Raw genomic sequence first — 15491 nt, forward strand, 5'->3', positions numbered from 1 at the left:
CAGTGGGAGCACAGACTTAATTCTGGGTGCACACCATGCGTTTTCCAGCTCGATCCTCAGGTCGATCGGGATCGATTCGACTGTTTCCGACATGCTCGATACGGGCTTCGATCGTTCCTGCCATCGATTTGGCATACTTAACATGAAAATCGACAGCAGGAACTATTGAAGCCCGAATCGAGCATGTCGGAAATAGTCTAATCGATCCCGATCGACCCCCGGTCTGCCTGCACTACTACAACAGTACAATGTCACTGACTAGACTTAGTGAATGACCAGTGGCAGTGACTGAAACTAACTGAAGTTGAATACTGGCTAATGAGCTGAATACAAGTGTCAGTCTGTCAGATACAGTAAATTAATAAAGAGCACAAAAATTAGTGTACAGCAGTCTGCCTGCACTACTAGAACAGTACAATGTCACTGACTAAACTTAGTAACTGAACAGTGGCAGTGACTGTAAGTACTAACTGAATTTGATCACTGGCTGATGAGCTGAATGCAAGTAATTCAGTAAAATAATCAATGGACAGTGGTCTGCCTGCACTAATAGAACAGTATAATGTCACTAACGAAACTTAGTGACTGAACAACAGTGGCAGTGACTGTCTGCAACTAACTGAAGTTGATCACTGGCTGACTGGCTTAGCTAGCTAACAAGTGCACAGTAATAGAGCAATGGAATCAGTGTGAAGTTGAACCTGCCTGCACTAAGCACAGCAATCAGTGCACTGTCACTGACACTACAGCTAACTGAAGTTAATCACTCACTGTCTAGCTAAAAACAAGGATATACAGTCACTAATAGAGCAGTAGAATCAGTGAACCTGGCTGCACTAAGCACAGCAATCAGTATTTAGTACTGTATACTCTCTCACTGAACTACACTGACTACAACTAACTTAAAGAGACTCTGTAACAAATTTTTCAGCCTTAGTTCTTCTATCCTATAAGTTCCTATGCCTGTTCTAATCTGCTCTGGCTTACTGCAGTCTTTCCTAACTGCACTGTCTCTGTAATAAATCAATGTATCTTTCCTCTGTCCTGTTTGTCAGGCTAAAGCTTGATTGTGTGGAATGTGCAGGGCTGCTTGTGATTGGTAGAAGCGATACACACCCTCTGCAGGCCCCCTGCATACTCTGAATGACTCATACACTATGCTTAGCTGAGCCTATTAGAAGCTGGTTAGTTTGTTTGTAAACACTGCCTAAAACTGTTAATTACAAGCCAGGATTGCAGCAGGGAGTGGCAGAAACAGCACAGAGGGGCCCAGGAGAACATAATGAATAGAATGGTATGCTTTTTATTGTAAGAATATTAGAGTACAGATTCTCTTTAAGTAATCACTCACTGGCTAGCTAAATACAAGTATACTGTACAGTCAGTAAAAGAGCAGTAGTAGATAGAATAAGTGAACCTGCCGGCCTGCACTGCACTAAGCACAGCAGCAACCACTACACTCTCTCACTGAACTAAACTGACTACAACTGACTTTAGTAATCACTCACTGGCTAGCTAGCTGAATACAAGTATATACTACAGTATAAGAGCAATGTTAGGAGTAAAAACGTTATGTTTTGGACAAAAAACGCGCTTGCTGAAGCAACAAATGGCCTGGAGATGATCTTCTCAGTGTCACAGTCTAGCAAGGACGGAGCTTTTAAAGATGGCCGTAGCTTTATATACTGGACTACAACTTACTTTAGTAATCACTCACTGGCTAGCTAGCTGAATACAAGTATATACTACAGTATAAGAGCAATGTTAGGAGTAAAAACGTTATGTTTTGGACAAAAAATGCGCTTGCTGAAGCAACAAATGGCCTGGAGATGATTCTCTCAGTGTCACAGTCTAGCAAGGACGGAGCTTTTAAAGATGGCCACAGCTTTATATACTGGACTACAACTTACTTTAGTAATCACTCACTGGCTAGCTAGCTGAATACAAGTATATACTACAGTATAAGAGCAATGTTAGGAGTAAAAACGTTATGTTTTGGACAAAAAATGCGCTTGCTGAAGCAACAAATGGCCTGGAGATGATTCTCTCAGTGTCACAGTCTAGCAAGGACGGAGCTTTTAAAGATGGCCGCCGCTTTATATACTGGAGGGGAGGGCATAGCCTCGCCTGCTATGATTGGTTGCTAGGGCCTGGCTGGGGGGCCTCTGATTGGCCAAGAGACATCATTTCCGCCCAATCACGACCTATCTAATCACGGCTTTTTACCACGATCACGAGCCTGATCACGGCCTGAATATTTGTAAATCAAGGCTGCCTCGTGGCCGATTTCCGTGATCCAGAATCAATCACTGCGTCAAATACCAAAGCCGAATAGTGAAAAAAATGCTCTTGAATCACGGCTATTCCATGATCTTGGAAAATATCTGCCCATCACTGTTCATTCAGTCATTTTTAGGTAGTTTTAGGAGTGCAGTGGGCATAAGTACCCCAGAGGTTTAGTGAATTACGCAGTACCAGGTTTTGTGCCAAAAAAGGCAATATTAGAAAACAGAGTATCCTTATCAGTGTATAAGGGATGACACACTAAACGAGCGCTGTACAGACACACTGCTTGGCTCCTTGCTAAGAAATGTGTATTGTTCTATGGAGAGGGTGAGGGGTGTGGAGTTGAAAGTGGCACTGTCACAGGAGCCCTAGTGGTCGGAACACAAATTGCCTTCCAATCGGTTTCAGCACACAGACCATGCAAACTGTGGTCACAATTGGTGCACGGAAATCGACCGAATTTGGGCAGCAGCCCGACTAGAAGGGAGCCTGTGGGTTATGGTAATTACAACTTACACACTATTTCAGGGTACAACTGCCACCACTTCTACTTTCCTGGGCCAGAAGCACCCACTGACTAGCTATTTCTAGACCTGCAAATTAACGGTTAAACACACTCTATTCTGTCTAGCTAACAACAATACAATAGTAGCGTCTCTCCAGAAGTCTGGATTCAGATCGTGTGGCTGAATAGCAGGGTAGCTGAATAAACAAAGGACGTTTGAACGTCGTTTATTAATGCAATATAAATAAATAATATATACAGACAATCATTAAAATCAACAATTATTGAGACAAATGATAACACAGTATAAAAATAAAAGGGAGAAAATACTTAATTCATGGAAAGATGTCCTTCTGGGAAAATCATAAAGTTCCTGGTTTCCTTGCTGGGAAAATATGAGCACATGGAAAATGTCCTTTGTTTCAGACCAGGAAAATGGCTGCCAGCCGAATGGTCCTCTGGCTGGCTCAATCAGGTGATGGTACACAGGGGAGGACTGAGGTCCGCCTGCCGGTCATGTGCTTTTGATGAAGCTGGTTCGGGGGTTCGCCCCCTCTGAATTACCCACCAATGACAGTTCATTCCCTCTGAGAGGTTTTAGGTTTAAACTTATAAAATGCTGTAACTCATGAACGATACATGTCATATTTAGGTGGATAACAGATTCATTCTTGTCGGAAAATACAGATTAATATAATATCAGACGTGACTTGGGTAGCTTCTCAGGTTCCTGAGAAGATTCATACCGCAATAACTGGACGAGATATGGCCATGAATTTTATATCCGCACGTTGGGCAGACTTTAACGAATAGCACTATATAAATTTTATAGCTGTGCAATGTACGGTCTCCAAATAATAGGTAAGAAACCATACATCACATGCATTCATATCTGTCCTTATCAGTGCCTCCCTGGCTGGTTTCTCAGGGCCCCCCTGGGGAGCCAGCTTCCTGGCTCTTTTCATGGAGCCATTTGGCTGTGGGGGTAATGAGATGGTCCCTGCAGGGAATCTGGCCATGTGCGACATTCCTGAGGGCTGAGGGGATGCTTTACTCAGAGGGGGAAAGATCTCTGGTTTAAAAGAATACAAAAATGTCATTTTCTGATCGCTTGCACGACTACACAACCAATCTAGGTCTAGCACGTCAATGGCAATCGGTGCAATAAACCGATTGCAATTGCGTTCTCATTTCTCACGGCTGTTCCGTGACAGGCACTATGCTGCAGGAACTGCTCATGTGTGTGTCTGCGGGAAACACGGACAATTCCTTGCAAGCGTTTGACTATTTTTTACAGTAGACATTGAATTGCAATAAAGAATTGCATGCATTGTACGTAAAAGTAGTGCAGGCTGTATCTTTTTTTACGTTATGCCCATTAGAAAACATTACTTATGGTTTTGCATGCGATCGTGCATAGCAGCAAAGCACTTACGATTTTAACAATGTTGATCACTGCCCATTTCCACTAAGTGCAAAATTGCAATGCAGTTATTCGCATTGAAACTAAAACCAATGCATGCCAATAGAGTAATTTCCATTGAATGCATTTTTTTAAATGCGGTGCGATGCAGAAAAAATATGGACTGCATGTTGTCAATTTCTGCACCATGCATCCGCTTCCCATGTAATGCTTGTTAGACACATAGGGAAATTTGCATTAAAATTTGCATAAAAATGTGAATATTTGCATACAGGAAAACATGCAAAATGCAATATCATAGTGTTTTGCTGGGCATACACGGTTCGATTTTGCCACTCGATTCTCCCGCTCGATTCCGCAGGCGATTCTCTTATCTTCCGCTCGTTTTACTTATCATTTTGCATTGTCTTCAATGCGGAATCGAGCGGCGAAACAATTGGGCTGGAGATTGAACATGTCGGAAATTATCTATTGAGCCATCTAAATGGCTCAGAATCGAGACGTGTATTCCCAGCATTAAAGTTAATGCAGACTAATAGGTGATAGGGAGAGAGGTGAGAGAGATCTGTGGTGATGTATCTCTGAAGAGGAGGCCAGCAACATCAAAGGACACATGTACACATAGTACATTTCTGTCTGAAACGATTAGAAACTAATGTTTCAGCCAACGGAAATTCAAATTATATACAGTATTTCATAAAAGTGAGTACATGTACTTCTCTTGTGTTTGTAAATATTTTATTACATCTTTTTCAAGATATTACATTTTGACACAATGTGAATTAGTCAGTGTACAGCTTTTATAACACACAGCCATTAAAGAGAAACTTCAGCCTAAACAAACATACTGTCATTAAGTTACATTAGTTATGTTAATTAGAATAGATAGGTAATATAATCTTTTACCCACCCTGTTTTAAAAGAACAGGCACATGTTTGTGATTCATGGGGGCTGCCATCTTTGTCATGGGGGCAGCCATCTTTTTGGTTGAAAGGTGGTGACAAGGAGCAGAAGACACAGTTCCAACTGACCTGTGTCCTGATTACCCCTCCCAGCTGCACACGCTAGGCTTCAAATGTCAAATTCAAAATGTAAAAAAAAAAAAAAATTGAACCAAAACAGCGGAATGAGAACAACATCAGAAATCCCATCATGCTTTGCACAGCATAAGGGGAAAACTGCCCGGGCAGTTTTCTTCTGTGCAGATAAAAATGAGGCTTGTATAAGAGAAACAAAGTTCTGATGCTGTGAAACTGTTAAAGAAACACCACGCCTTTTCAGTGCTGCTGAGTCGATTTTTAGTCTGAAGGTTCACTTTAATGTCCAAACTGCTGGCACACCTAAGTGAAGAATATAAACATTTTGCCCAATTAGATATTTTCCCTCCCTGGGGTCATGTCACTCATTAGAATTGCAAGGTCTCAGCTGTGAATGTGGAGCAGCTGTGTTGCATGTGGTGCTATTGCTCTCACACTCTCCCATACTCTCCCATACTGGTCACTGGAAGCTCAAAATGGCACCTCATGGCAGAGAATTATCTGAGGATCTTAAAAAAAATAATTGTACCTTTACATAAAGATAAGCTGCAACACGGTGGCCAAGACCATAGAGCTATTTATCAGGACAGGTTCTACTCACAACAAGCGTCGCCATGGTCAACTAAAGTTGAGTGCACATCAGCGTCATATCCAGAGGTTGTCTGTTGCCAACAGAAGTGTGATTGTTGGCAGCATTGGTGCAGAAGTTGAAGGAGTGGGCAGTCAGCCTGTCAGTGCTCAGACCATACACTGCATACTGCATCCAAGTGGTCTGCAAGGCTGTCATCTTGTAATGAAGCCTCTTCTGAAGATGATGCTCAAGAAAACCTGCAAACAGTTTGCTGAAGACACGCAAACTAAGGACATAGATTACTGGAATCATGTTCTGTGCTCTGATAAGACCAAGATAAACTTATTTAGTTTAGATGTTGTTAAGCGTGTGGGGTGACAACAAGGTGAGGAGGAGTACATAGACAAGTGTGTCTTGCCTGCAGCCAAGTATGGTGGTGGGGGAATCATACTGTATTTTGGGGCTGCATAAGTGCTGCCACCATTGGGGAGCTGCATTATTTTAAGGAAACTAGGAATGTCAACATGTACTGTGACATACTGAAGCAGAGAATGATCCCCTCCCTTCATAAAATGGTTAGAAGGGAAGGGCACACTGATGTGAAAATTTAGGCATGAGTTCACAAGTACTGTACTTTTGAAACAAAAAGTTTTTTTAATTGCTGTGAAAGCACTGCGTAGTTTTGCCACTGACTCTTTTGTAATGTTCCTTAATATTGAGTAGTTCAGGAAATATTGTGTATTGGATGGTGTGATTTTGTAAGTATTATTATTTAAAGAGTATGTGGTGTCACGATAGCAGAACAGAGAAACTAAATTCTTGTTGTTACCAATACCTTTTACTGGCTGACTACTGTTTACTTCCAGATGCAAGTTTTTAAGAACATTTAGAGGTCGATTCATAAAGCACTACGGCATTTGATAATGCAGAAGACAGCTGACTTTACCGAGCACTGAGGAAAATGTCAATTCATAAAAGCTGTTACCGCATGAAAAGCTGAAATTACCGAGTAGTGAGGTAAATTACCGACCTGTGCGGTAAATACCTCAGCACAGTGCTTCTCAAACATGTCCTCGTAACTCCCCAATGGAGCATGTTTTTCAGGCACCCTCACCTATGCACAGGAGAGGTAATTAGTGTCTCAGCTAGGTGGATTCCATGTAGCTGAGACACTAATTACCCCACTTGTGCATAGGTGAGGATGCTTGCAAAATTTGCACCGTTGGGGAGTCACAAGGACATGTTTGAAAAAAAAACTGTTTCTGCACATGTCAGTAAATGTCAATTCATAAAGCCTACAACAAGCGGTAAAGCCACAAAGCAATACCATCTGCTTTGAAGTGGTAAAAAGCATGCAGAGACTGTACTGGGAGCCGTGACTCACAAGAAGAAGCAGAGGCAACTGTGACTGACAGGAGCAGGGAGCCAATAGAATCAGCCAGTGGCGTAGCAATAGGAGGTGCAGAGGTTTGCGACCACATTGGGGCCCTTGGGCCAGAGGGGCACTTACTCAATCACAGTGTTGAATCTCTATTGGTCCTGTCACTGTGCTGGTAATAATCACGTATATAGATGCCTTGAATAGTAGTAATCATTAGCAAACTGTTCCCCATCCCCTTCTTGCACCTTTGACACGGTGGTTGTCCTACGCTGGTTTTGGTGCACCATATCATTTTTTATGTATAGAGTGCTTGGCGGCCCCGATGTAAAACTTGCACCGGGCCCTCAGCTCCTCTGGCAGGTGGAATCTGATAGGACCCGGAGCCTTTGCCGGCTGGACAAGCTTTTAATCCCCTCCCCCCCCCCCCCCGGCAGCAGCAAAGCGAGAACCAAACAAAACAGGCTTCCCCTGAATACCTTAGGCTATGTGGCCGTTTAACCTCTTAAGTTCCTGTTTTGAAGATGTGCAGGAGCTAGTGGGGAAAAAAACCTAAGCATGGCATGTGTAAAGTTTCTTGAAGGTCTTCTAAGCTGTGGCAATTAAATAGAATGTTAGGAAAGACTAATAGACAGATTCAGAGCAGATTCAGAGCAAGTAAAGGCAGTATAACAAAACATGTACATCTAAAGGGATGTCTGGGATGCCTCTTCTATTGTAATGCCCTCACTGCACCGTACAGCTTGTAACTCTCTCCTGCTGTTACTAACAGGTTTTTTCAATGGACTTCGGTAATTCACCAAGCTTTTACCGCACCTGTGAAACTTTTTATGAATTAGCACACAAAAGTCTAAAATACCAAATGCTGTATTTTCCTGACCAGATTTTTTTTTTCGCACATCCTATTATGAATTGACCCCTTAGTTATCTTCTTCTGATGTTAAACAAATAACATTTGTATACTGTGGCATCATACTGGTGGAAGACAACTGAGAGTTCTTGAAAGCTTACTTCTGAAAATGTAAAGTATTTGCGGTTAGAGATGGCCCGAACTGTTCGCCGGCAAATGGTTCCCGGCTAACTTCCGTGGTTCGCGTTCGCTGAGAACTACAAACTTTTGCGGAAGTTCGATTCACCCCATAGTGCATCATTAGGGTCAACTTTGACCCTCTACATCACAGTCAGCAGGCACATTGTGGCCAATCAGGCTACACTCCCTCCTGGAGACCCACCCCCTTATAAAAGGCAGGCAGCGTCAGGCATTGGACTCACTCGTGTGCCTGCAGTAATTAGAGAAGGTAGAGCTGCTGCTGCTGCTGCAGAGGGAGCTATAGGGAAAGCTTAGTTAGGCTATTGTAGGCTTGTTAGCGTGCTCCTTGCTGATTCTTATTGCTAAAAAAGCACCCCTCAACAGCTCTTTTGAGAGCTAATGTTCTTGTGATCTATTTTTTTTTGTGTGTGGCCCACTTGCATTATATACAGCCCTGTCAGTCCGTCGCAGCTGGCCTTTGGCACCTTAATTCCTACTGTGCCACTGCCAGGCCCAGCACATTCAGTGCACAGTGTTCATTCAGCACGCATTGTTAATACCACCAGTCATTGCACCTTTTCAGGGTACTTGTGTGTGTGTGTGACAGGCAGCTGCACATTTGTAATACCAGTAACTGCAACCTGTTCACTGCACCTGTGTAACCGCACATTGTTGTACCAGCAGTCACTGCATACCTGTTCACTGCACCTGTGTAACCGTACATTGTATTAGTCAAGTCAGTGCATTCCTGTCACTTCCTCCCCCCCAATATGGACAAAACTAAAAGCAGAGCCAGAGGCAGGCCATCTGGCAGGTCTGTTCGAGGTCGCGCTGTCGTGATTTAGTGCGGCCCTCGACCAAAGTACAGTGTTCAGAAGAAGGCGCGTGCCATCAACCCCCAATATTGTCAGGACGTAGTTGACTATTTAACACAGAACACCTCATCTTTCTCAGCTTCCGCACGGAAGAGTGACATATCTTCCTCCTCCCGCTCTGATTCTGGCACCCCACTTAACACTCAGTCGGCCGCCACCACCAAAGTGCCATCACCCTAGGGCGCAGCAGCCAGGAATTTTTTGTGTGTGTCTGCCTCAGATGAGAGCAATGCCTTCTGTACTCTCTGCCACCGAAAATTGAGCTGTGGAAAGACCAAGACCCGCGTAGGGACAACTACCTTACGAAGGCACATGATTACAAAGCACAAACTGCAATGGGATGACCACCTGAGGAAAAGCAGCACACAAGAGCAAAGCCACACACCGCAGTGGAAGATACTAGGACGCAATTTTTTCTCAAAAAAGGCGATACCCAAACTGTACCGTAATGTTGAAAGGCAAGTGGTGGCATCTCTGGCAGACAGCGTTGGGTCAAGGGTCCATCTGACCACAGATACCTGGTCTGCAAAGCACGCTCAGGCCTGCCCGAAGACTAAGTCAGTCCCCACACACAGCATCTCTGCCTGCACGCCGTGTGACTGCTAGCAGTGGCCGCTATAATAATTTTTCTGCTGCGTGTACATGCCTGCCTAATTTTTCTGGCTGCACTGCGGCTGCAACAACAAAACAAAAGGCATGTACATTTGTCAATTCCCTTTCGTGATCATTATCTTGCCGCGGTGAAGGGGCTTGCGTATCACAATGATGCAAATGACCGCCGGCTAAATGAGTGTCTCGGGGGGTGGCACACCAAAGATAATAAGGTCATTGCTTTATTGTGGACAGACCAAACTTGATCAGCTGGACAGTCAATGTTCTGTCATTCAGCTACCTCAGCCCGGCGACTATATGAGCTGGAAAGCCACCATCACCTGCACTCTCGTCATGGTGCGCACCAGTCCAGCACGGCCATCACTATACAAACAGCTGTTTGCAGTCACTGCATACCTTTCACTGCATCTGTGACTGCACATTGTATTATACCTGGAAGTCAGTGCATACCTTTCACTTGAATGGATGGCAGACTTGCCCTCCATAACAGATTCTCGTTAAAGGATTTAAAGTTGATTTGTCTCATATACAGCAGGGCCTCGAAAGTCCTCCTGTATTGTTATTTTTGGTCACTACCTCGGGACTTGCATGCCATGCCTGCTGCCTTCCTTGGATGTGTGGTAGCCATTCCTGCTCCTTTGCCCACAGCGTGCCTGCTGCCTTCCTTGGATGTGTGGTGGTGGTAGCCAGGGCCGGCCCGCTCATGAGGCGGAGTGAAACTTTTGCCTCAGGCGGCACATTTCCAGTGGCGGCACCCGCCTCATCCGTGGGTGCGGGGAGCCTGCCGCCGAGCTGGAGGGGGTATTGGACCTAGCGGCGGGGAGGGGCGTCGGACCCCCCCTCCCTCGCCTGGGTCCCTCGATCTGCGCTCCCCTCCAGCCTTAAATAGAAGCAGCCGCAATTTGTAAGAGGCACGGGCGGGGAGGACTCACCTCTTCCTCGTTCCAGCGTGCGCTCCACTGACGTCACTTCCTGCAACAAATTTTTCAAAATTTGCCTCAGGCGGCAAAAAGTGTAGGGCCGGCCCTGGTGGTAGCCATTTCTTAGGCTCCCACTCCGGACCGGAATCGAACCAGGATTCCCCGGCCATTACCCGTGGTCACCATGGTACTGAGAAAGTACCATCGAAACTTTCACACAGTTGAATGAATGGCAGACTTGCCCTCCATAACACATTCTTGGCAAATGCTTTTGATTTGGTTCGTCTTGCACTGGGTCAAGGGTCCATCTGACCACAGATGCCTGGTCTGCAAAGCACGGTCAGGGCAGGTACATTACTTATACAGCAAATGGGTCCTCCTTACTTGGATGTGTGGTGGTGGTAGCCATTTCTCAGGCTCCCACTCTGGACCGGAATCAAACCCTGATTCCCCGGCCACTACCCGTGGTCACAATGGCAGACTTGCCCTCCATAATAGATTTTCCTTTAAGGTACTGAACAGCAAGCAGAAAAAGTAATACAAAAAAATAGATGTAAGCTTTAACAACGGTAGAGAAAGAACCATCGAAAGTTGATAAGGCAGTCAGACATTACCTGATATCACTGAGGAAGAGCAATTTCGCCATGGTGCGCACCAGTCCAGCATGGCCATCACTATACAAACAGCTGTTTGCGGTGCATTACACAGTGATTTTGGTGTGTCAGTGTGAAGCAGTACTCTAATTACACTCCCTGATTGATGTATACACATGCAAGATGTTTTAAAGCACTTTAGGCCTGCAATTTAGCATGCAATGTGATTTCTGCCCTTAAAACGGCGCTGTGCGTCAAATCCAGATTTTTCCCCGGGACTTTTGGCGTCTATCCCACTCATCCATGCAAAAACTCAGATGTTAGAGCCCTTGAAACATCTTTTCCATCACTTTTGTGGCCAGCATAAGTGTTTCAAGTATTCAAAGTTCGCCTCCCCATTGAAGTCTATTGCGGTTCGCGAAAGTTCGCAAGTTCGCAAACGTTTGCGGAGGTTCACAAACCCCGTTCGCAAACCTAAAATCGGAGGTTCGGCCATCTCTATTTCCAGTACGTTGGACGATAAAAAGTATCCCCTAAAACATTGATTCCTTTCCTTTCTCTTGTACTGTTCTGCTAAGAGCAATGTACTGTATGTTCCGGAACATGAATTCATGCCTAGAATTAACATCAAAAACTAATATACCGGCGTATAAGGGCTTTCTACAAAAGTGTTTTATTAATGTATTCAATATTCCTTCAAATAATGAATAATAGATGTTCTTTTGAAACAACATTAGGACATTATTGAAGTCACCATTGTCATTTAATAATTTTTATTAACTCCTTCTTACCACTGCACGGTAAGTTAACCCTTTTCAGGTGTACATGGATTCTTGCTGCCAAGTCACTTTGGCACAGGGTGAGCTGAATGACGGCTTACCTTGCTGTCGCACAAATTCCAGGTGGCAGTAATTTCTATTCCCCCTCCTAGTCCTAGGAAATTGGAGGGAAAAGTAATTCCGGCACAGTCATAGACATAATAACATTATGTCTATGGCAGCGCCAAGGGCAGGCGCAGCGCAGGGAAGAGCGTGTGCCGATTTTTTTGTCATTGATCGTACACGCCTCCCCAGCTCTACCTTTTGCATTCATTGTTAGAGATGGCCCGAACGGTTCGCACGCACATTTATTCATGCGAACTTTGGTGGTTCGCGTTTGCGGTGAACCGCAAACTATATGCGAGTTCGACCCGCCCCCTATACTACATCATTAGGGTCAACTTTGACCCTCTACATCACAGTCAGCAGACACATGGTAGCCAATCAGGCTACACTTCCTCCTGGAGGCCCCCCCGCCCTTTATAAAAGGCAGGCAGCGTCAGACTTTTTACTCACTCGTGTGGCTGCAGTAATTAGAGAAGGGAGAGAACCTGCTGTAGACATAGGGAAAGCTTAGTTAGGCTCTTGTTAGGCTTGTTAGCTTGCTCCTTGCTGATACTTATTGCTAAAAAGCACCCCTCAACAGCTCTTTTAAGAGCTAATGTTGTTCTTGTGATCTACTTTTTTTTTTGTGTGTGTGTCTCACAGACACTTGTGTTGCATATACAGCCCTGTCAGTCAGTTGCAGCTGGCCCTTGGCCCCTTGGTAATTCCTACTGTGCCACTGCCAGGCCCAGCACATTCAGTGACTACCTGTGTGACAGCTGCACAGCTGCACATTTGTAATACCAATCACTGCATACCTACCTGTTCAGTGCACCCACCTACATGAGCGCACGCAGTGTTATATCCCACCAGGCACTGCACTTGTTCATGGTACCTGTGTGTGTGACAGCTGCACATTTGTAATAGCAATCACTGCATACCTACCTGTTCAGTGCATCTACCTACGTGAGCTCACGCAGTGTTATATACCACCAGTCACTGCATCTGTTCACGGTACTTTTGTGTGTGACAGCTGCACATTTGCAATACCAATCACTGCATACCTACCTGTTCAGTGCACCTACCTACGTGACCGCACGCAGAGTTATATACCACCAGTCACTGCACCTGTTCACAGTACCTGTGTGTGTGACAGCTGTACATTTGTAATACCAATCACTGCATACCTACCTGTTCAGTGCACCTACCTACGTGTGCGCACGCAGTGTTATATACTACCAGTCACTGCAGCTGTTCACGGTACCTTTGTGTGTGACAGCTGCACATTTGTAATACCAATCACTGCATACCTACCTGTTCAGTGCACCTACCTATGTGAGTGCACGAAGTGTTATATACCACCAGTCACTGCACCTGTTCATGGTACCTGTGTGTGTGTGACAGCTGCACATTTGTATTACCAATCACTGCATACCTACCTGTTCAGTGCACCTACCTGCGTGAGCGCACGCAGTGTTATATACCACCAGTCACTACACCTGTTCACGGTACCTTTGTGTATGACAGCTGCACATTTGTAATACCAATCACTGCATACCTACCTGTTCAGTGCACCTACCTACGTGAGCGCACGCAGTGTTAAATACCACCAGTCACTGCACCTGTTCACATTACCTGTGTGTGTGACAGCTGCACATTTGTAATACTAGTCATTGCATAATTGTTCACAGTACCTGTGTGACTGCACGCTGTTTAATATACCAGTCCGTGCATACCTGTTAACTGCACCTGTGTGACAGCTGCACATTGTATTGTAATACCAGTTACTGCATACCTTTCACTGCACCTGTGTTACTGCACATTGCATTAGTCAAGTCAGTGCATAACTTTCACTTCATCCCCCCCAATATGGACAAAACTACAGGCAGAGGCAGAGGCAGACCCAGAGGCAGGCCACCGGCAGGTCTGTTCGAGGTCATGCCGATGTGATTTCAGGCGGCCCTGGACCAAAGTATAGTGCTCAGAAGAAGGCACGTCCCATCAACTCCCAAGATTGTCAGGACGTGGTTGACTATTTAACACAGAACACCTCATCTTCTGCAGCCACCAGCGCTACTACAAGCACCACATCCGCTGCATTTGGCACTTCGCAGGAGTTATTTGGTGGGGAATTCACTGATTTACAGCCATTATTGTTACAACAAGATAAAGGCGCTAAGCAAGTTACACCACCTCATATGTCTGAGTTAGGCGACACTATGGACGTAAGGTGTGAGGAGGAGGATGATGAAGTACCTGCTGTTGGTGCAGTTTTGGAGGTGGCTGATGCAAGCAAAGCTGGGGAGGATGATTATGATGATTATGATGATACGGATCTCACGTGGATTCCCAATAAAGGAGATGAACAGGGGGACAGTTCAGAGGGGGAGTCAGAGAGGAGTAGGAGGAGACGAGTTCCTGAAAGAAGCAGGGGGAGCTCGTCATCAGAAACAGCTGGTGGCAGTGTCCGGCGCCATGTATCGCCAGCTATGGACAGCCAGCCAACATGCCCTTCAACGTCAGCTGCTGACGCCACCATAGTGCCCACACCCCAGGGCTCAGCGATGTGGACATTTTTTTGTGTGTCTGCCACAGATCAGAGCAATGCCATCTGTTCTCTCTGCCACCAAAAATTGAGCTGTGGAAAGGTGAACACCTGTGTAGGGACAACTGCCTTACGAAGGCACATGGAGAAAAGGCACAAACTGCAGTGGCAAGGCCACCTGAGGAAAAGCAGCACACAAAAGCAAAGCCACCCTCCTTCTCTCTTTCTCCTTTAGGTGCATCATCTTCAGCTGCTTTCTCCCTTGCACCTTCACAATCACAGCCACCATCCTCCACTCCACCTCTCACCTTGAGCGGTTCCTGCTCCTCTGCCCACAGCAGCAGCCAGGTGTCCATGAGGGAAATCTTTGAGCGGAAGAAGACAATGTCTGCCAGTCACCCCCTTGCCCGGCATCTGACAGCTGGCTTGGCGGAACTGTTACCATACCAGCTGGTGGACTCTGAGACCTTCAGAAAATGTATGGCCATTGGGACACCGCAGTGGAAGATACCAGGCCGCAATTATTTATCCAAAAAGGCGATACCCAAACTGTACCATGAAATTGAAAGGCAAGTGGTGTCAGCTTTGGCACACAGCGTTGGGTCAATGGTCCATCTGACCACGGATGCCTGGTCTGCCAAGCACGGTCAGGGCAGGTACATTACTTACATAGCCCATTGGGTCAACCTGGTGACCTCTGGCAAGCAGGGAGTACGTGGCTGTGCAGCGGACCTAGTTGTGACACCTCCACGGCTTGCAGGCAGACCTGCTGCCACCTCCTCTCCTTCTCCTCCTACTCCTCCTGCTACATCCTCCTCGCTGTCGTCCTTCTCCTTGGCTGAGTGGCAGTTC

This window comes from Hyperolius riggenbachi, chromosome 9 (genome assembly GCF_040937935.1).
Source record: "Hyperolius riggenbachi isolate aHypRig1 chromosome 9, aHypRig1.pri, whole genome shotgun sequence".
NCBI classification, from domain to species: domain Eukaryota; kingdom Metazoa; phylum Chordata; class Amphibia; order Anura; family Hyperoliidae; genus Hyperolius; species Hyperolius riggenbachi.